Genomic DNA, 21,266 nt, shown 5'->3' on the forward strand with positions numbered 1-21,266 from the left:
AATTTCAATTTCAATGAATATACAATAACTTCTTCCAAACCGGGCAATATTTAAGATAACCTTTATTTACAATGTTAAAACTGGTACTGTTCCCTTGTTCATGTTGTTCATGTTCATGTTTTTTTTTACATTAAATTTGGGTCTTCGTCGATACCTTACTTATTCAAGACGTTCCGTATTAGAGGAAGTTTCTGGCATTTCATTTGCACTTGTATTATTATTACTTCATCGCGATGACAAGAATAACAGTAGAGAGAAACGTTAATTGATAAGACACAACAACAATTCGCTGAAGGCATGTTTACAAAATCAAAACGAGCCAAAGACCAAAAAAAATGACAAGGACAGTTAAGCCCCTTTTATGGAGACAAATACTATGCTATTCATAAAAAGGCTTTTGGGTTTTTCAATCGAAATAATAGCAAGCTTACTGAAAAGATTATAATTAGAGAAGAATTCTCGCCTGTATTAGCCAATTTTCACAAATTTAAAGTCGTTTATCAAAAAATATATCATGAATGATGGTTAATTACGTTTTTTGGGTAATCAGTCATACCGCATGTTGCTATTATTACCATAGGAAAACACCCGAGACGTCCCAAAAATATATAGGTGCTCCTCAACACTACACAGTTGTGTACTCACAAATGGCGGCACGAAATACGATCGGAAATCCATTTGACGATATCTCAACGTTTCAAAACGAAGTGAAAAATATCATGCGCCACGCGGGCGCTTACATTTGTCAATCTATGCGCCATTTCTGGTCGATAAGCGCAATTGGCGCAAGGCGCACGTCCTTCCCGATCACTGCTTGACCTTTGACCAAGGAATTTGTACATACATTATGACACACCCTCTGGTGTTGGTTAATATACATGTCAAGTATAAACTTTGAAATCATAACGGTTCTCTAGATATAGAGTGGACACAACTTGTTAGGGACGAACGGACAGACTGATCACTATAGGGCGTCCGCCATTCGGCGGGGCCCTAATAAAAATAACAATTTAATCATTAATTTATATGCATTAATAAAAATGTGTTTTAATTAAAGAATGTTATAAAAATATTCGTAAAATGTTGATTTTTAATAAAAATAATATTTCTATAACAAGAGATGACTGTTAATGAAAAGTGATATATTATAATATAACAAGAAACGGTAATCCAACAAAATTCATAATTTTTTCACAACCAGTATCTTGAAAAAAACTCGGTGACTATCATTTTTATCTTATTTTTGAACATATCACAATATATACTACATTTTGGCAAAGTATGAAAAAAAATCTACCATTTTTCGTTAAAATCCCATACCACCTTATGCTTAAGAACATTTTAATAAAATGCTTCGCTGAGCGCAGCCAGATACGACCGCAGAGGTCGAACCCTGGACAATTGAGGCAAGTTTGGACACAATATTCAAGCTTGATACTGTCTGAATTTGGATTGTAATCAAATTTTTTACATATAGGTTTAGGACACAAAATAAATGTGGTCAAAGATTTTAAAAATTTTAAATAGGACATTTAATTTACCTAGAATGGTCTGATATCCAAAATCTAACAACATGCTTAGATTCAGCATATAAAAAAACACCAAAAATTTAATTTTAGTTGAAATCAAACAAAGTTTAATTTTAGACCCTTCAAACCTTAATATGGACTTATTTGAAAACAGGGCCCAAAATAAAAAATCTAAATGCACAATAAGATTCAGCATATCATACAGCCGCAATATTTCAGTTTTTGATGAAATTAAACATTTAAAGTTTAATTTTTGACCCTTTTGACCTTAATGTAGACCAATTTAAAAATGGGGCCCAAATATCCAAAAAAGTAATACAAGGTTAGAACCCCCAAAAATTAAAGACTTTAAATTAATCCCATTGAAATTGGTTAAAAGATTTGTTATTTATTTTCAATTGAAGATTTCTTGCTATTGCACAATACTGTGCAATTTAAGATTTCTTGCTATTGTGCAATACTGTGCAGTTGAAGATTTTTTGCTAGCCCAATACTGTGCATTTGAAGATTTCTTGCTATTGCACAATACTGTGCAATCATTTGAAATTTCAAATATTTTGAAGAAAAAAATATGAACCCCCAAAAAAATTGAAAAAAAAAATCCCCCAAACTTTTTGAACACCCTTCCCCCTTAGAGTAATTACCCCCAAATTAATTCCAGCCTTCCCTTTGTGGTATGGAACCTTGTAGTACAATTTTAGAGAGATCCATACACTTAAACACAAGTTACTGTCTGGAAACTAGAAAAATGCTTGTTTTTGGTCCCTTTTTTCCCCTTATTCCTGAACCGTTGGGGCAATTACCCCCAAACTCAATCCCAGCCTTCCCTTTGTGATATGGAACCTTGTGGTTACAATTTCTGAGAGATCTTTACACTAACACACAAGTTATTGGCCGGAAACTTTTTTTTTGGCCCCTAATTCCTAAACAGTTGGTACCATATCACCCCCAAAATCAATCCCAACCTTCCTTTTGTGGTATTGAACCTTCTGGTAAAATTTCTTAGAGATCAATTCACTTAAACTAAAGTTATTGTCAGGAAACCAAATGTGTCTTCGGACGACGCCGACACAGACGATCACGACACCATGGCATTAGGGAATTATTATTTTTTATCTGGAAGGGGGGGCTGGTCAAAATACAGGGGGGATCAAGTTTTTTTCTGTATGTGGAAAAGGGGGGTTCAATTTTTTTTATAAATTCAATGTGGGAGGATCAATATTTTTTGCAATAGAAATGAGTAGTTCACATACTTCAAGAGACAAAATGTCAAGAAGAACATTACAACAGTCAAATCGAAATATATTTTTAACACCATTCATATACAATTAAGTAAGACATCACAAGACTTTAGTGATGTAGGATCTGAAGCTGCCATTTTGTGTCATTTTGTCCCATATAAAATGCAAAAGTGCTTCATAATCCGAATAATTTAGTCGTTATATTTCACTCACTTCTATTACTAAATTAACAAGCATTACTGCCAAGTTTTGTTATAATCAGCTTAATAGTTTGAGAGAAATTAAGTATAAATTAAAACGAAATCTACAGCGATTTGTGCAAAATTTTGTCCAAAAATACAAATCACGCTGCATCATGGAAGAATATAGTGTAGAGCAATAAATTCTCCAATAAATGATTAAATATTCATCTAATCTGCATACAAACAGTTGAATATTGATACAACAGATGATTCTGAGATGATGAACAGCACTAATGTATCTTTTAGTTTCATTACAAGATCGCTAAGGGTCCATTTATACCTCTCACTTCCTCAAAATTTGTACTTTTTAGGCTAATAAATCTAAATTTTGAGGTTACTATCACACATTTATGAATGAAATGTGACAACAAATGAGTATTTGAATTGTTCAAGCTGTAAGCATGAACTATCCATATAAAAGTTTAGCGACTCAATGGAGGTTTCAATAAGGCCTTACGTAAAACTTAAGTTTAAGCAGCGTTCAAGAGAGTGACATATAATAGATCCCTCATAGTAAATAATGTGTTGTTACTGTTTCATAAAGTTTACTTTTTAATGTATATTTTTTACAGAGTTACTTAGGATAAAGTTTTCTTTAATAGCCCAATATAGGAAATTAGAAAAAAAAGTCAGAAAAAGCTATTCAAAGCACTGGCTTGCTCTACCTACTAATATTCATGGAAGAGGCCTCAGGGAAGAGCCCTATTGCAAGGCAATTTTCCCTCAAATGTGTTTTTGGACTCAATCCACTGAGAATATTTCATTTTCAATATTCACGTGAAATAACATGATACGTGTTTTGCATGTTAAAATGTTTTTACGGGGGGATCAAATAAAAATAGTGAAATATTATTATTAAGAAATTTTGTATGTTTCATTTCAAAATGACCAGCCCCCTCTCCCAAGTAAAAAATGATAAGTCCCTTATACGACTCAAAATTTTTTTTTGCGTTGACTAAAAAGTATGGACGAACTGGTAGTGTGACCGAAACGTCTCGAAAGCATTTCAGTTAGATTCTATTGGCCTGTAGACCTGATTTTTACAGGCCTGACATCAATTTTACAAGCCTGGGCTGGTGGGCCTGTGGTTCAGTCGAAGAAAGCTTGACATAGGGATAGTGATCCGGCGGGGGCGGCGGCGTTAGCTAACTTCTCAAAAGCTTTATACTTTAAAAGGTGGAAGACCTGGCTGCTTCATACTTTGTATATAGATGCCTTCTGTTATGAAGTTTCCGTCTGTCATATGTCCACTGTCCTTGACCTCATTTTCATGGTTCAGTGACTACTTGGAAAAAAAGTTAAGATTTTTTGTAATGTCAATCTCTCTCTTATTATGAGTAATAGGATAACTATATTTAGTAAGTGCATACTTTGCAAGGTCCTTGTGCCTGTCAGCATAGTCAGACAGTTTTCATCTGACCTCAACCTCTTTTCATGGATCATCATCAGTGAACAAGGTTAAGTTTGCATGGTCGTCCGTATCTCAGATACTATAAGCAATAGGTATACTATATTTGGTGTATGGAATGATTGTTAGGTGTACATGTCCAACTGGCAGGTGTCATCTGACCTTGACCTCATTTTCAAGGTTCAGTGGTTAAAGTTAAGTTTTTGTGTTTTGGTATTTTTTTCTAATACTATATGCAATAGATCAACTATATTTGGTGTATGGAAATATTTTACGATGTACATGTCAGTCTGGCAGGTTTGATTTGACCTTGACCTCATTTTCACGGTTCATCATGTTCATTGCTCAGTGTTAATTTTTTATGTTTTGGTCTGTTTTTCTTAACTTATAAGCAATAGGTCAACTATATTTGGTGTATGGAATGATTGTAAGGTGTACATGTATTTCCGGTTTCGTTTATCTGACCGTGACCTCAATTTCTTGGATCATGTTAAGTTAATGTAATACTTGTAGTAAAGCTTTATATTTAGGACTATCAACATAAAATCAATGGTCAGTAAAGCAGGCGAGACATTTCCGTGTGTGCACTCTTATGTTAATAGCAGGTCAGTGTTGATTTCAAAAATTCAAGCAAGAAAATTATAGTTTTTGTTTAAAAGGTAATTCGAAGTGCAGCAAGGATCGGTTTGTATAATTTATGACTAACAAACTCACCCTTTATGTACAGAATATTTTACATATTTGAGTACTGTACAGTTTCTTGAGAAAACAAATTTGATTTATTTACATGTTCTTACTTACATGATTAAAAGCACAATGACCGCTGCGGATCCAACTTTCGAACATAGACAATAATTTTGCTTTTGGAAGAATTTGGAAGAACATTTAATGGTTTTTGTTTGTATGGTGTATATGCCGAAGCACTTTCAATGATAATCAAGACCACAATTAATGACAACACATGTCATTTCTAATCTGCAGTAACAGTTGCAATTCTTTTCGGTAATCGTCGAACTCTTGCACAAAAGTTGTATTTTGTGAGAAAGTTAATAATAATAAGCAAGAAATCATTTCTACTATATCTGAATGCCGCATTCACTCCATTAGTTGTCTATTATAAAATGATTGAATGGATCTAAAGCTATGTACTATATAATATATTTGATGTCGGATTTGTCAGTAAAAAATGGACATGGAAAATTCTCGTTTGTTGTATGGTTAGTTAGCATAACCTCACAGATTACTTGTTGTAAACATGATATACGCCTATTCAATGAAGTTTATAATACGACCGACATGCACAAAGACAAACAAGCAAATTTTATCTAAATGTTTGGTTGAAATGTTTCACTCAACAAGGGAAGTGAGGGGTTCCAAATCATTTACCAACGGCTACGAATGAGTCTGAAAATCAAATGACAACGAAGTTGTGAATGACGGTCGACAAATGGAGACATAAAGGCCACACCCAGCAGGCAGGTTGCAGTTGGGCCTTGAAAAAAGTATTCAGTATACCAGTTCGGCGAAACAGACATTCCGGTCCGATATGGAATTTACATGCAACCCCCCCAAAAAAAAATTACGGCCGTTTTTTATTCACCATGTTCATTTAATGCTGAATAATTCTGTTGGATTTTTTTTTCTTATAGCAAAAAAGGGGACACGATAATTGTTTCCATTACAGATACGGCCAGAATTTTTGTTTAAGGCAAAAGTCAGGGTCAGAATTTTTTCTCTAAAATATCTCAGACTGCCCTATAGCTATCAAATCACTTTAGTCAATAGACTTTAAATATATCTAGAGCTTACTGACTGGGGATCATTATTCAGCAATGTTATTAATGGCTGGGATGTGTGGGGTTAATCATATTTTCGTAGGTAAATAATATTGCCATGGAACTTTTTTTTTCATGAGAGTGTAATAGAGTATTACTTTCTGTTGAGTGGAAATATGAAATAGAAGTCAATACGTTCTTGCTCAATCCTTTGTTGCTTTGAAGGCGTCATGCTTGTCATCCTCCGCCTAAGCAATGTGTGACTGTAATTTGAATTTCAAAATGACTGAGTGACGTTTCAAAGGTACTGATCAACTCCACCGTAGCGAAACACATGACTGACATAATCAATAATATATTACAGTAAATACGAGCGAAAAATATCTTTGTAAGTAAAGAATTGTCGCATAAAAATTAACTATACACGACCAGGATATGGCAAAGTTCACGAAGTCTAGTCTGATTCATCATTTTACAATAAAAAGAAAAAAAAAAGTTCAAGCAAAAGTGGGGTGTGGTGTGGGGGGGGGGGGGGGGGGCGTACGCCCTCTACGCCCCCCTCTGGATCCTCCACTGTTGTTTGCTTTATCAAGTATTCCTTCAACGGGCATGTTCTGTGGCCCAATTTGTATTATAGTATCGTTTGTATTTGATTATCATTTTCGTTTATGTCCGTAGTTGTTTTGTTCATTTTAAAATTAATAATGTACAAAATGAAATCATAAGTGTTTTTGTGGGGAAATTTCTTGAAATTTCGTTTCTGATGTCCAGCTATGAACTGGAGAACGAGTATAACAATATAAAATATATACATGTAATATGTAAAAGAAGTGATTCTCATATATGCCAAAGCTCTTTGAATGATAATGAAGACACAATTTAATGACAAATGTCATTTCTAATCTGCAGTAATGGTCGTAGTTCTTTTCGGTAATCGTCGTGCACTTGCACAAATGTTGTATTTTGAGAGAAAGTAATGGCAAGGAATCATTTCTCTTACATCTGAATACTTCAAAAGATTTTTAAATAAAAAAAAACCGAATTGTTACATTACGCCTCATCATGTAATTTGTCGGTAGCTATCTTTTTTTGTTTTGCTTTATTAAATAATTCCTTCAACGGGATTGATCTGTAGCCAAATTTGTATTAAGATTTTGTATTTAATTATCATTTTCGTTTATGGCCGTAGTTGCTTTATTCATTTTTAAATTCAAATAAGTATAAAATGAAATCATAGATGTTTCTGTGAGGAAATGTCTTGGAAAGTACGTTTCTGATGTCCAGTTATGAACTGGAGAACCGAGTATAACAGTATGATAGACGATTTGTAAAAGGAATGATTCTTATATTCAAACAATGTACGTTGTATATGCCAAAGCACTTTCAAAGATAATCGAGACCTCAATTTAATGACAAAAAATGTCGTAATAGTCACACTTCTTTTCGGTAATTGTCGAGCTCTTGCAGAAAAAATGTTTTTGTGAGAAAGTAATGGTTTGGAATCATTTCTTTTACATCTGAATACTCAAAGGTTTTTGAATTAAAAAATCACCGAAACTTTACATTAAAAGGACAACCTCTTTATGCCTCATCATGTTATTTGACGGTAACAGTCTTGTTTTGTTTAACTTTATTTAATAATTCTTTCAACGGGATTGATCTATGGACCAATTAGTAATAAGCGTTTGAATTTTATTATCATTTTCGTTTATGGCCGTAGTTGTTTTGTTCATTTTTAAATTTAAAAAGGTACAAAATGAAATCATAAATGTTACTGTGAGGAAATCTCATGAAAAGTGGGTTGCACTTATGACAGGACGATTGACCGGATGGTGACAGGATCATGACCGGATGAAATATAAATGATCATAACTTTTTTGTTATTTGATAGATTTTTTTCATATTTGGAGACCTTTGAGATACTAAACTATATTTAATGAAAAACTGAAAAAAAATATTTTTGAGCAAAAAAAGTTGACCGGACGGATTTCACAGTCGATTCATTAATCTCTCAGATTTTTTAATTTCATGAAAAAATATTGTAAAACAAAAGACATATTAACACTTTTTATCGATCAGTTCAATTCATTCAAAGCGTACATCGGCGAATGTGTAACCCGTCCGGTCAACTTTTTTTGTAGAAAAACATATTTTTTTAATATAAAGTTTATATTTTCATATAAAATATTTATTAATCTCGCTGATTTCTTAATTTCATGAAAAAATATTGTAAAACAGAAGAGAAAAGTACGTTTCTGATGTCCAGCTATGAATTATATCGAACCGAGTATAACAGTATGATAGACGATTTGTAAAAGGAGTGATTTTTATATGACTTTTTAATGTACATCAGAATAAATCCACGCTCAGGACGTTGGTTGTGCCAATCTTCTATGACCATCATTATATGATTTTTACTGGACATCAGAATAACTCCACGCTGAGGACATTTGATGTCCCAATCTTGGGGGGGGGGGGGGGGGATAATACTATTTTTTAATGTACCTCAGAATAAATCCACGCTCAGGACGTTGGATGTTCCAATCTTCTATGACCTTTACACAGGCACTTGTCTCAGAAAAAAATTCTATATACCTTAATTAATATAACACAAGGTACTTAACTCGCATTTTTTAAAGGCACTGGCTACGGTTACATGGAAATGTAAAAATAATAATAATATTATTGTTACATTGGAGACTAAATGCTGGAATGCATGGTTGGGTAAGGACCTGATTAATTACGAATGTAACAATAATTATTGAGGCTACGGTTACATTGCGTTATTGTTACATGAAAAACAGCAATGTACGCTAGATTTATTAAACTTACATCTTCTATAGTTTTGCATCTTCGCTAGCCAAGGGTTACGATCCACTTCCCTCCTCTCCACCCTTGGCAGATTAAGCCAACATTTGTGATAACAATGTTGCGCCATCTATCGGTAGATTAAAGTCACGCCCATTCCGAATACATTATTCTTGACCAATGGTAGCACTTGAACTCTTCAATTTGGAGGTAAAAACACGGTAGCATCTAGATTCTACACACTTGATAAAGCAGGAAACGAAAATATACGTTGACATTCATGCATTTGTACAAGAAACATACACAAGAACTTCTATTAATTGATTAAAAACATTCAAATTGTCACTAAATATAGTCGTATGTTTAGGGATGTAAAGACTTGTTGCACAATAAGCACGTGCCAATTGTTTACATATACACTTTCTACATTTACACGTGATCATGTTATAGGCGCTTTTTGATTGGATGCAGCGAGTTTCGAATGCAACCAATGAAAATCATTACCTTGTGTCTCCGAAATTCTATCTCAATCCGCCAAGGGTGGAGAGAAGGGAAGTGGATCGTAACCCTTGGCTAGCGAAGATGATAGTTTTGTTGCTTAATTCTTTCATATGTACTAAATAATACTTGTAATAATGATAAATAATAAATATTATTATTCAACAAATGGTGTTTAAATAGTTTTACGTATTAATGGTTTTGATGTTCTTAAAGATACTACTTCAGATTAGTAGTGCCAAAGGCGAAAAATATAGTTCAATGGTTTGTTGTTGAGAACTCGGGCTGAGAAAAGTGTTCACTTCTAAGTATTTAACTGCACACCTACTACTTATTACTGTCATTATACTTTGAACAATCACGGATGAAGAGATTCCTATTGCCAATTTTGTTTTGGGTGAAAAATTTAAAACATGGGATGCGTTTGAAACAAAACTGAAACAATATCAAGACACAAATTTCATACAGCTATACAAACGCAGTTCTAAAAAAAATTGATACATCAATAGCAAAGTTTGCTAACTGTGAACAAAATACTGTGAACTTCTGTATACATGTATCCATGGAGGACGTAATTTCGTTTCAAAATCAGATGGAGCTCGCCCAAACCAAAGGTAAGTTTTTTTTAACATATCTACGAATATCAATGGGTCATAATATCCATGCGAGATTTAAATTACATTCGAGTTATAAAATTAAAGTTTAAATTGACACAGACCAAGTGTCCAACGTTTTTTTTTCTTCCAACGACATATTTGCTGTTTTGCATTGCTAGTTTAATGAATGTAGTATGTCTGCCTCTGCCTCTTCGAACTCTCTTGCCTCGTTTTTGTTATGAAATTGTGAATTAATTCTTAAAACCTGATCTAAAGCATTGTGTTTTTGTATTTTTAGCACTTTCCAGATGAAACTGAAATGTAAAGACGGTGTATTCTTTGAAGTCACGAATTTCAACAATGAACATAACCATGAAATTACTAAGGTAAACGTATTATTTTGACTAATATGATTGATATAGAAAACATAAAAAAAAGGTGCCTTAAAAAAAAACTGTACTCTTCTCAAATTTACGATCTGTTGCAGGCGTCTTACAGACACCTATATCACCAGCGTAAGTTGGATTCAGACGTAAAAAAGGATGTTGAGAAATTACTGAAGATGAAGTCAAACAAGCGTTTGGTGCAGGATCATATTTCTGTGATGACTGGACAGATTGTTACATTGAAAGACTTACGCAACATATAGGAAACACTACTACATCTACTAACACAGATTTTGACGCACTTCTCTCTAGAAGGAAAGACGTTAAAGGTAAATATTCTTTTTTAGTCTGTTTCTGTAAATTGTCGTGTTATGAATTTGGTTGTTAGTTTTCTCATTTGATTTTTTACATTTTTTATTCGTCTCTCCGTCCGTCTGTTTTTGGTGACTTCTTAAAATCTATTGAAATAAGTTCCTTTTGTCTTTGTTTTTTTTATAAGTTTTTTTATATGAAGATATGGGACTTAATCTTTATTCTCATTGCTGAATGCCGTACGGATGCCTTTAATTGCTTTAATGTTTTTTTTACTTCAGCAGAGCTATCACCTCGTCAACAGCTACGAATGGAAACACATCCCAAGATGATGAATCACACCATGACTCCAATGACGACAATGGCATCACTTCGTCTGGTATGTAGTATATCGATAAATTATCCTTTGTTACGACATAAGCTATATTTAATTCTTAAATTTTATATTAAATTTGCACTATATTTGTTTCAGATGATTTCCCGTTACTGATAGACCCTTCCTATAAGCTCCCCCTAAAATGATACGCCGAGGACGACCGAAAGGTGCAGAAACGACCGTCGTTGGATTGCCCAAAAGAACGAAGAGAGTCATGCCGTTTCTTAAAAGACGACCAAAGGAAAAAGAAGAAGGTAAATAACTTTTAAGAAAAATTGGGAAAGTGAATATCCCCCCCTCAGTTTTGATGGGGTTCGTGTTGCTTAGTCTTTAGTTTTCTATGTTGTGTCTTGTGTACTGTTATTTGTCTGTTTGTCTGTTTACTTTTTAGCCATGGCGTTGCTAGTCAGTTTGAAAAATGGAAAAAAATGGAAAATAATTCAACGGCACTATTTATTAGTACTTGATGAACTTTCGACAATTGATTTGCATTTTTATGATTTATTGTTTTTTTTTTCAGCTATGCTAAGTTGGATACTGAAATGTGAGGTAAACCTAAAATCCGTAATGGACGGCAGTGCGATCATATTGAAAGACGACATGAAACTACACCACATGCTTCCAACCAAAATATTGGATGAGAATATCAACATTGCTAGAGTGAAAAAGTATTTCTCACCAGAAGCATGGTAAACATTAAAGGTTGCCTTATCTTCTAAAAGGGATATCGCAGAATGGAACTGCACGATATGCGATACGGAAGTTCACAATGCGGCATCACTGGTGTGTGATGGCTGCTTGGAGTGGTTTCATCAGAAATATGTCGGACTTAAACATGCTCCAAAAACCACTTACTGGATATGTAGAAAATGTCATTGTAAATAAAAAATTAAAGAAATTGTATGTAATAATTGTATGTATTGTAAATATAAAATAAATGTCTTCAACTTTTATTATTTAGTACATATTACTAGTCCCATCGTACATTGCTGTCTTTCATGTAACAATAACGCAATGTAACCGTATCCTCAATAATTATTGTTACATTCGTAATTAATCAGGTCCTTACCGAACCATGCATTCCGGCATTAAGTCGCCAATGTAACAATAATATTTTTATTATTGTTACATTTCCATGTAACCGTAGCCAGTGCCTTTTTGAAAAATGTCACCCGATCGCGAAATTCCGTTGTATTACGATTTCTCGGTTGTCAACCCCACTAAAACTTGTTATGCCGTAAATCTAAATTGATTTATCTACATAATGGTGTATAACACGCCTACCTTTGTTGTCGGAATCATTCGTAGCAGGCTTACCTAGGTATGTCAACCGTAATTATTTCGTCTACCAACACCCGATTGGAAATATAAGACTCAAGTTTTAGTGGGGTTGACAACCGAGAAATCGAAATTAAACAGAATTTCGCGACTGGGTGACATTTTTCAAGAATGCAAGTTAAGTACCTTGTGTTATATTAGGCATATAGGAAATCTTTTTCTGAGACAAGTGCCTGTGGACCATTATATGACTTTTAACTGGACATCAGAATAAATCCACGCTCAGGACGTTGCATGCGCCAATCTTCTATGACCATAATACTACTTTTCAATGTACATCAGAATAAATCCACGCTCAGGACGTTGCATTTGCCAATCTTCTATGACCATTATATGACGTTTAAGTGGTCATCAGAATAAATCCACGCTCAGGACGTTGGATGTGCCAATCTTCTTTGACCATTATATGACTTTTCAGTGGACATCAGAATAAATCCACACTCAGGACGTTGGATGTGCCAATCTTCTATGACCATTATATGACTTTTTAGTGGACATCAGAATAAATCCACGCCCAGGACGTTGGATGTGCCAATCTTCTATGACCATAATATTACTTTTAAATGTTCATCAGAATAAATCCACGCTCAGGGCGTTGGATAATCCTACTCTCTATGACTATTATATTTTAATGGACATCAGAATAAATCCACGCCTTGTACGTTGGACGTGTCTATCTTCTATGTCCATAAACTCACTTTTTAGTGGATAACAAAATAAATCCATGCTCAGTGCATTGGATGTGTATACCTTCTATGACCATAATAAAACAAATCAAGCTCAGGAATGTTTCAAATACTTGTAGAAAAAAGTCTTAACTTTGACTACCCTGTATCATTAATGATTCACTTTTTTGGCATAAAAAAATCGATCATCGTGCAGGTCGTTTTTTGTACATTGTATATGGTATATGATGCAAATACTATAAGATTGTTCAGATATATTTGCCCAAGGACTATGATTATGTCCTCGTGAATGAAAAAAAAATAAAGAGAAAATTGGACTAACAAAAGCTGATATATTTATGTTGAAATCGCTGTCAAGTGTAAATGCAGTATATATTTGGTTTCTTTCTTTGTAATTTTTCATATAACATAACATCTTTTTCGATTACATTTTGGTTGCTGTCTCATGGAAGCTTTCTTTAGAGATTTATTTAAAAGACGTTATAAAGTCTCACGTTACTTTAAACATGTTAAAAATTGAGGAGTGAGGCGAAAATTTTTTTGGACCTTTTTTGGGCTACAAAAAATAAAATAAGTGTAAAATGCACATTTCTAGTGACGGTTTCTAACGTGGGGTATGTATATTTTATAGTTAATGTGTAAGCTTGGGTTGGACATTTTTGATGGCGCATTCTCCCCATAAGTTGTCTATTATAAAATGATTGAATGGATCTAAAGCTATGTACTAATATATTTGATGTCGGATTTGTCAGTAAAAAATGGACATGGAAAATTCTCGTTTGTTGTATGGTTAGTTAGCATAACCTCACAGATTACTTGTTGTAAACATGATATACGCCTATTCAATGAAGTTTATAATACGACCGACACGCACAAAGACAAACAAGCAAATTTTATCTAAATGTTTGGTTGAAATGTTTCACTCAACAAGGAAAGTGAGGGGTTCCAAATCAAACAACGGCTACGAATGAGTCTGAAAATCAAATGACAACGAAGTTGTGAATGACGGTCGACAAATGGAGACATAAAGGCCACACCCAGCAGGCAGGTTGCAGTTGGGCCTTGAAAAAAGTATTCAGTATACCAGTTCGGCGAAACAGACATTCCGGTCAGATATGGAATTTACATGCAACCCCCCCCAAAAAAAATTACGGCCGTTTTTTATTCACCATGTTCATTTAATGCTGAATAATTCTGTTGGATTTTTTTTTCTTATAGCAAAAAAGGGGACACGATAATTGTTTCCATTACAGATACGGCCAGAATTTTTGTTTAAGGCAAAAATCAGGGTCAGAATTTTTTCTCTAAAATATCTCAGACTGCCCTATCAAATCAAATGGTCCGTACCTTAGACTTTAAATATATCTAGAGCTTACTGACCGGGGATCATTATTCAGCAATGTTATTAATGGCTGGGATGTGTGGGGTTAATCATATTTTCGTAGGTAAATAATATTGCCATGGAACTTTTTTTTTCATGAGAGTGTAATAGAGTATTACTTTCTGTTGAGTGGAAATATGAAATAGAAGTCAATACGTTCTTGCTCAATCCTTTGTTGCTTTGAAGGCGTCATGCTTGTCATCCTCCGCCTAAGCAATGTGTTACTATAATTTGAATTTCAAAATGACTGAGTGACGTTTCAAACGTACTGATCAACTCCACCGTAGCGAAACACATGACTGACATAATCAATAATATATTACAGTAAATACGAGCGAAAAATATCTTTGTAAGTAAAGAATTGTCGCATAAAAATTAACTATACACGACCGGGAAATGGCAAAGTTCACGAAGTCTAGTCTGATTCATCATTTTACAAAAAAAGAAAAAAAAAGTTCAAGCAAAAAGGGGGGGGGGCGTACGCCCTCTACGCCCCCCTCTGGATCCTCCACTGTTGTTTGCTTTATCAAGTATTCCTTCAACGGGCATGTTCTGTGGCCCAATTTGTATTATAGTATCGTTTGTATTTGATTATCATTTTCGTTTATGTCCGTAGTTGTTTTGTTCATTTGAAATCATAAGTGTTTTTGTGGGGAAATTTCTTGAAATTTCGTTTCTGATGTCCAGCTATGAACTGGAGAACGAGTAAAACAATACAAAATATATACATGTAATATGTAAAAGAAGTGATTCTCATATATGCCAAAGGTCTTTGAATGATAATGAAGACACAATTTAATGACAAATGTCATTTCTAATCTGCAGTAATGGTCGTAGTTCTTTTCGGTAATCGTCGTGCACTTGCACAAATGTTGTATTTTGAGAGAAAGTAATGGCAAGGAATCATTTCTATTACATCTGAATACTTCAAAAGATTTTTGAATAAAAAAAAACCGAAACGTTACATTACGCCTCATCATGTAATTTGTCGGTAGCTATCTTTTTTTGTTTTGCTTTATTAAATAATTCCTTCAACGGGATTGATCTGTAGCCAAATTTGTATTAAGATTTTGTATTTAATTATCATTTTCGTTTATGGCCGTAGTTGCTTTATTCATTTTTAAATTTAAATAGGTATAAAATGAAATCATAGATGTTTCTGTGAGGAAATGTCTTGAAAAGTACGTTTCTGATGTCCAGTTATGAACTGGAGAACCGAGTATAACAGTATGATAGACGATTTGTAAAAGGAATGATTCTTATATTCAAACAATGTACGTTGTATATGCCAAAGCACTTTCAAAGATAATCGAGACCTCAATTTAAGGTAGATAGGGTGTCTTCCTCCATCTTGGATTTTGAAATACCAGAAAACAATCGGTCTAGATCTTTAATAAAATGTGCAAATTTTGAGAGTAGTCGGTAATTCATGTGTAAGAATGTTCATTTTAATATAGAAAAAGACATGTTTTATCATATTTATGGTTGTATTTTACAAAAAAACAGAATACTTTTGTTTGATTCAATTTTTTCCAACTTTGTCACATAAGGGGAGGAAACTCAAATGTAAGGGCAGCTAATTCAGATAAAGTTACTTTTACAATAGAATGTGTTAGGAATTTACCTATTTTATTATGTAGCAAGAAAACGGGTCCCGTGACCCCATTTTTTCTTTTTCTTATCTGAAAGCATAATATTAGAGCTATCTTCTCGTATTTTATCTCAAAATTCTATGGTGTAGTTTTTGTTTTATGGCAGAAAATTGGGTTTTGCATGCATAATCTATACAAAAATCTGTCAATTTTGCACAACCTGTAGCGTGAAAATAAGCCCCCTGACCCATTCTTTTTATTATTTTTTTTTATAAGCATGAAATAAACAGCATTTTGGCAAATTATTAAAAAATTCTATGGATTATAATTTAGACACCCCATCTACCTTAATGACAAAAAATGTCGTAATAGTCACACTTCTTTTCGGTAATTGTCGAGCTCTTGCAGAAAAGTTGTTTTTTGTGAGAAAGTAATGGTTTGGAATCATTTCTTTTTCATCTGAATACTCAAAGGTTTTTGAATTAAAAAATCACCGAAACTTTACATTAAAAGGACAACCTCTTTATGCCTCATCATGTTATTTGACGGTAACAGTCTTGTTTTGTTTAACTTTATTTAATAATTCTTTCAACGGGATTGATCTATGGACCAATTTGTAATAAGCGTTTGAATTTTATTATCATTTTCGTTTATGGCCGTAGTTGTTTTGTTCATTTTTAAATTTAAAAAGGTACAAAATGAAATCATAAATGTTACTGTGAGGAAATCTCATGAAAAGTGGGTTGCACTAATGACAGGACGATTGACCGGATGGTGACAGGATCATGACCGGATAATATAAATGATCATAACTTTTTTGTTATTTGATAGATTTTTTTCATATTTGGAGACCTTTGAGATACTAAACTATATTTAATGAAAAACTGAAAAAAAATATTTTTGAGCAAAAAAAGTTGACCGGACGGATTTCACAGTCGATTCATTAATCTCTCAGATTTTTTAATTTCATGAAAAATTATTGTAAAACAAAAGACATATTAACACTTTTTATCGATCAGTTCAATTCATTCAAAGCGTACATCGGCGAATGTGTAACCCGTCCGGTCAACTTTTTTTTGTAGAAAAACATATTTTTTTAATATAAAGTTTATATTTTCATATGAAATATTTATTAATCTCGCTGATTTCTTAATTTCATGAAAAAATATTGTAAAACAGAAGAGAAAAGTACGTTTCTGATGTCCAGCTATGAACCGAGTATAACAGTATGATAGACGATTTGTAAAAGGAGTGATTTTTATATGACTTTTTAATGTACATCAGAATAAATCCACGCTCAGGACGTTGGTTGTGCCAATCTTCTATGAACATCATTATATGATTTTTACTGGACATCAGAATAACTCCACGCTGAGGACGTTTGAAGTCCCAATCTTTGGGGGGGGGGGGGGATAATACTATTTTTTAATGTACCTCAGAATAAATCCACGCTCAGGACGTTGGATGTTCCAATCTTCTATGACCATTACACAGGCACTTGTCTCAGAAAAAAATTCTATATACCTTAATTAATATAACACAAGGTACTTAACTCGCATTTTTTAAAGGCACTGGCTACGGTTACATGGAAATGTAAAAATAATAATAATATTATTGTTACATTGGAGACTAAATACCGGAATGCATGGTTGGGTAAGGACCTGATTAATTACGAATGTAACAATAATTATTGAGGCTACGGTTACATTGCGTTATTGTTACATGAAAAACAGCAATGTACGCTAGATTTATTAAACTTACATCTTCTATAGTTTTGCATCTTCGCTAGCCAAGGGTTACGATCCACTTCCCTCCTCTCCACCCTTGGCAGATTAAGCCAACATATGTGATAACAATGTTGCGCCATCTATCGGTAGATTAAAGTCACGCCCATTCCGAATACATTATTCTTGACCAATGGTAGCACTTGAACTCTTCAATTTGGAGGTAAAAACACGGTAGCATCTAGACACTTGATAAAGCAGGAAACGAAAATATACGTTGACATTCATGCATTTGTACAAGAAACATACACAGGAACTTCTATTAATTGATTAAAAACATTCAAATTGTCACTAAATATAGTCGTATGTTTAGGGATGTAAAGACTTGTTGCACAATAAGCACGTGCCAATTGTTTACATACACTTTCTACATTTACACGTGATCATGTTATAGGCGCTTTTTGATTGGATGCAGCGAGTTTCGAATGCAACCAATGAAAATCATTACCTTGTGTCTCCGAAATTCTATCTCAATCCGCCAAGGGTGGAGAGAAGGGAAGTGGATCTTAACCCTTGGCTAGCGAAGATGATAGTTTTGTTGCTTAATTCTTTCATATGTACTAAATAATACTTGTAATAATGATAAATAATAAATATTATTATTCAACAAATGGTGTTTAAATAGTTTTACGTATTAATGGTTTTGATGTTCTTAAAGATACTACTTCAGATTAGTAGTGCCAAAGGCGAAAAATATAGTTCAATGGTTTGTTGTTGAGAACTCGGGCTGAGAAAAGTGTTCACTTCTAAGTATTTAACTGCACACCTACTACTTATTACTGTCATTATACTTTGAACAATCACGGATGAAGAGATTCCTATTGCCAATTTTGTTTTGGGTGAAAAATTTAAAACATGGGATGCGTTTGAAACAAAACTGAAACAATATCAAGACACAAATTTCATACAGCTATACAAACGCAGTTCTAAAAAAAATTGATACATCAATAGCAAAGTTTGCTAACTGTGAACAAAATACTGTGAACTTCTGTATACATGTATCCATGGAGGACGTAATTTCGTTTCAAAATCAGATGGAGCTCGCCCAAACCAAAGGTAAGTTTTTTTTAACATATATACGAATATCAATGGGTCATAATATCCATGCGAGATTTAAATTACATTCGTGTTATAAAATTAAAGTTTAAATTGACACAGACCAAGTGTCCAACGTTTTTTTTTCTTCCAACGACATATTTGCTGTTTTGCATTGCTAGTTTAATGAATGTAGTATGTCTGCCTCTGCCTCTTCGAACTCTCTTGCCTCGTTTTTGTTATGAAATTGTGAATTAATTCTTAAAACCTGATCTAAAGCATTGTGTTTTTGTTTTTTTAGCACTTTCCAGATGAAACTGAAATGTAAAGACGGTGTATTCCTTGAAGTCACGAATTTCAACAATGAACATAACCATGAAATTACTAAGGTAAACGTATTATTTTGACTAATATGATTGATATAGAAAACATAAAAAAAAGGTGCCTTAAAAAAAACTGTACTCTTCTCAAATTTACGATCTGTTGCAGGCGTCTTACAGACACCTATATCACCAGCGTAAGTTGGATTCAGACGTAAAAAAGGATGTTGAGAAATTACTGAAGATGAAGTCAAACAAGCGTTTGGTGCAGGATCATATTTCTGTGATGACTGGACAGATTGTTACATTGAAAGACTTACGCAACATATAGGAAACACTACTACATCTACTAACACAGATTTTGACACACTTCTCTCTAGAAGGAAAGACGTTAAAGGTAAATATTCTTTTTTAGTCTGTTTCTGTAAATTGTCGTGTTATGAATTTGGTTGTTAGTTTTCTCATTTGATTTTTTACATTTTTTATTCGTCTCTCCGTCCGTCTGTTTTTGGTGACTTCTTAAAATCTATTGAAATAAGTTCCTTTTGTCTTTGTTTTTTTTTATAAGTTTTTTTATATGAAGATATGGGACTTAATCTTTATTCTCATTGCTGAATGCCGTACGGATGCCTTTAATTGCTTTAATGTTTTTTTTACTCAATTTTCAGCAGAGCTAGCACCTCGTCAACAGCTACGAATGGAAACACATCCCAAGATGATGAATCACACCATGACTCCAATGACGACAATGGCATCACTTCGTCTGGTATGTAGTATATCGATAAATTATCCTTTGTTACGACATAAGCTATATTTAATTCTTAAATTTTATATAAAATTTGCACTATATTTGTTTCAGATGATTTCCCGTTACTGATAGACCCTTCCTATAAGCTCCCCCTAAAATGATACGCCGAGGATGACCGAAAGGTGCAGAAACGACCGTCGTTGGATTGCCCAAAAGAACGAAGAGAGTCATGCCGTTTCTTAAAAGACGACCAAAGGAAAAAGAAGAAGGTAAATAACTTTTAAGAAAAATTGGGAAAGTGAATATCCCCCCCTCAGTTTTGATGGGGTTCGTGTTGCTTAGTCTTTAGTTTTCTATGTTGTGTCTTGTGTACTGTTATTTGTCTGTTTGTCTTTTTACTTTTTAGCCATGGCGTTGCCAGTCAGTTTGAAAAATGGAAAAAAATGGAAAATAATTCAACGGCACTATTTGTTAGTACTTGATGAACTTTCGACAATTGATTTGCATTTTTATGATTTATTGTTTTTTTTTCAGCTATGCTAAGTTGGATACTGAAATGTGAGGTAAACCTAAAATCCGTAATGGACGGCAGTGCGATCATATTGAAAGACGACATGAAACTACACCACATGCTTCCAACCAAAATATTGGATGAGAATATCAACATTGCTAGAGTGAAAAAGTATTTCTCACCAGAAACATGGTAAACATTAAAGGTTGCCTTATCTTCTAAAAGGGATATCGCAGAATGGAACTGCACGATATGCGATACGGAAGTTCACAATGCAGCATCACTGGTGTGTGATGGCTGCTTGAAGTGGTTTCGTCAGAAATATGTCGGACTTAAACATGCTCCAAAAACCACTTACTGGATATGTAGAAAATGTCATTGTAAATAAAAAATTAAAGAAATTGTATGTAATAATTGTATGTATTGTAAATATAAAATAAATGTCTTCAACTTTTATTATTTAGTACATGTTACTAGTCCCATCGTACATTGCTGTCTTTCATGTAACAATAACGCAATGTAACCGTATCCTCAATAATTATTGTTACATTCGTAATTAATCAGGTCCTTACCGAACCATGCATTCCGGCATTAAGTCGCCAATGTAACAATAATATTTTTATTATTGTTACATTTCCATGTAACCGTAGCCAGTGCCTTTTTGAAAAATGTCACCCGATCGCGAAATTCCGTTGTATTT

The 21,266-nt window shown here is 33.7% G+C and overlaps 2 long non-coding RNA genes across 10 annotated transcripts in view; one reads left to right on the plus strand and one right to left on the minus strand.

Annotated features, from left to right (window-relative positions):
* LOC127725170 (uncharacterized) overlaps nt 1–15,325 on the minus strand; it is a 51,762-nt gene extending 36,437 nt beyond the window's left edge. For 5 of the 6 annotated variants that reach the window (XR_007992820.1, XR_007992817.1, XR_007992802.1 and 2 more), the window contains exon 1: nt 7,008–7,160. This is a non-coding gene — a long non-coding RNA (uncharacterized LOC127725170). Of the gene's footprint in view, nt 1–7,007; nt 7,161–15,304 lie in introns of those variants that run through there. The other variant, XR_007992818.1, reaches the window with a different exon arrangement.
* LOC127725163 (uncharacterized) lies at nt 8,485–21,022 on the plus strand. 4 transcript variants are annotated; one of them, XR_007992800.1, is made up of 10 exons: nt 8,485–10,115; nt 10,396–10,483; nt 10,585–10,812; nt 11,077–11,174; nt 11,268–11,425; nt 19,289–19,376; nt 19,477–19,704; nt 19,976–20,073; nt 20,167–20,324; nt 20,590–21,022. It is a non-coding gene; the product is annotated as an uncharacterized LOC127725163 (long non-coding RNA). The 4 variants fall into 4 exon arrangements; XR_007992797.1 differs by having other exon boundaries at nt 8,485–10,483; XR_007992801.1 differs by having other exon boundaries at nt 8,485–10,483; nt 19,979–20,073.
* The last annotated feature ends 244 nt before the right edge of the window (nt 21,023–21,266 follow it).

Source organism: Mytilus californianus, unplaced genomic scaffold (assembly GCF_021869535.1).
Source record: "Mytilus californianus isolate M0D057914Y unplaced genomic scaffold, xbMytCali1.0.p SCAF_1, whole genome shotgun sequence".
In the NCBI taxonomy this organism is placed as follows: Eukaryota; Metazoa; Mollusca; class Bivalvia; order Mytilida; family Mytilidae; genus Mytilus; species Mytilus californianus.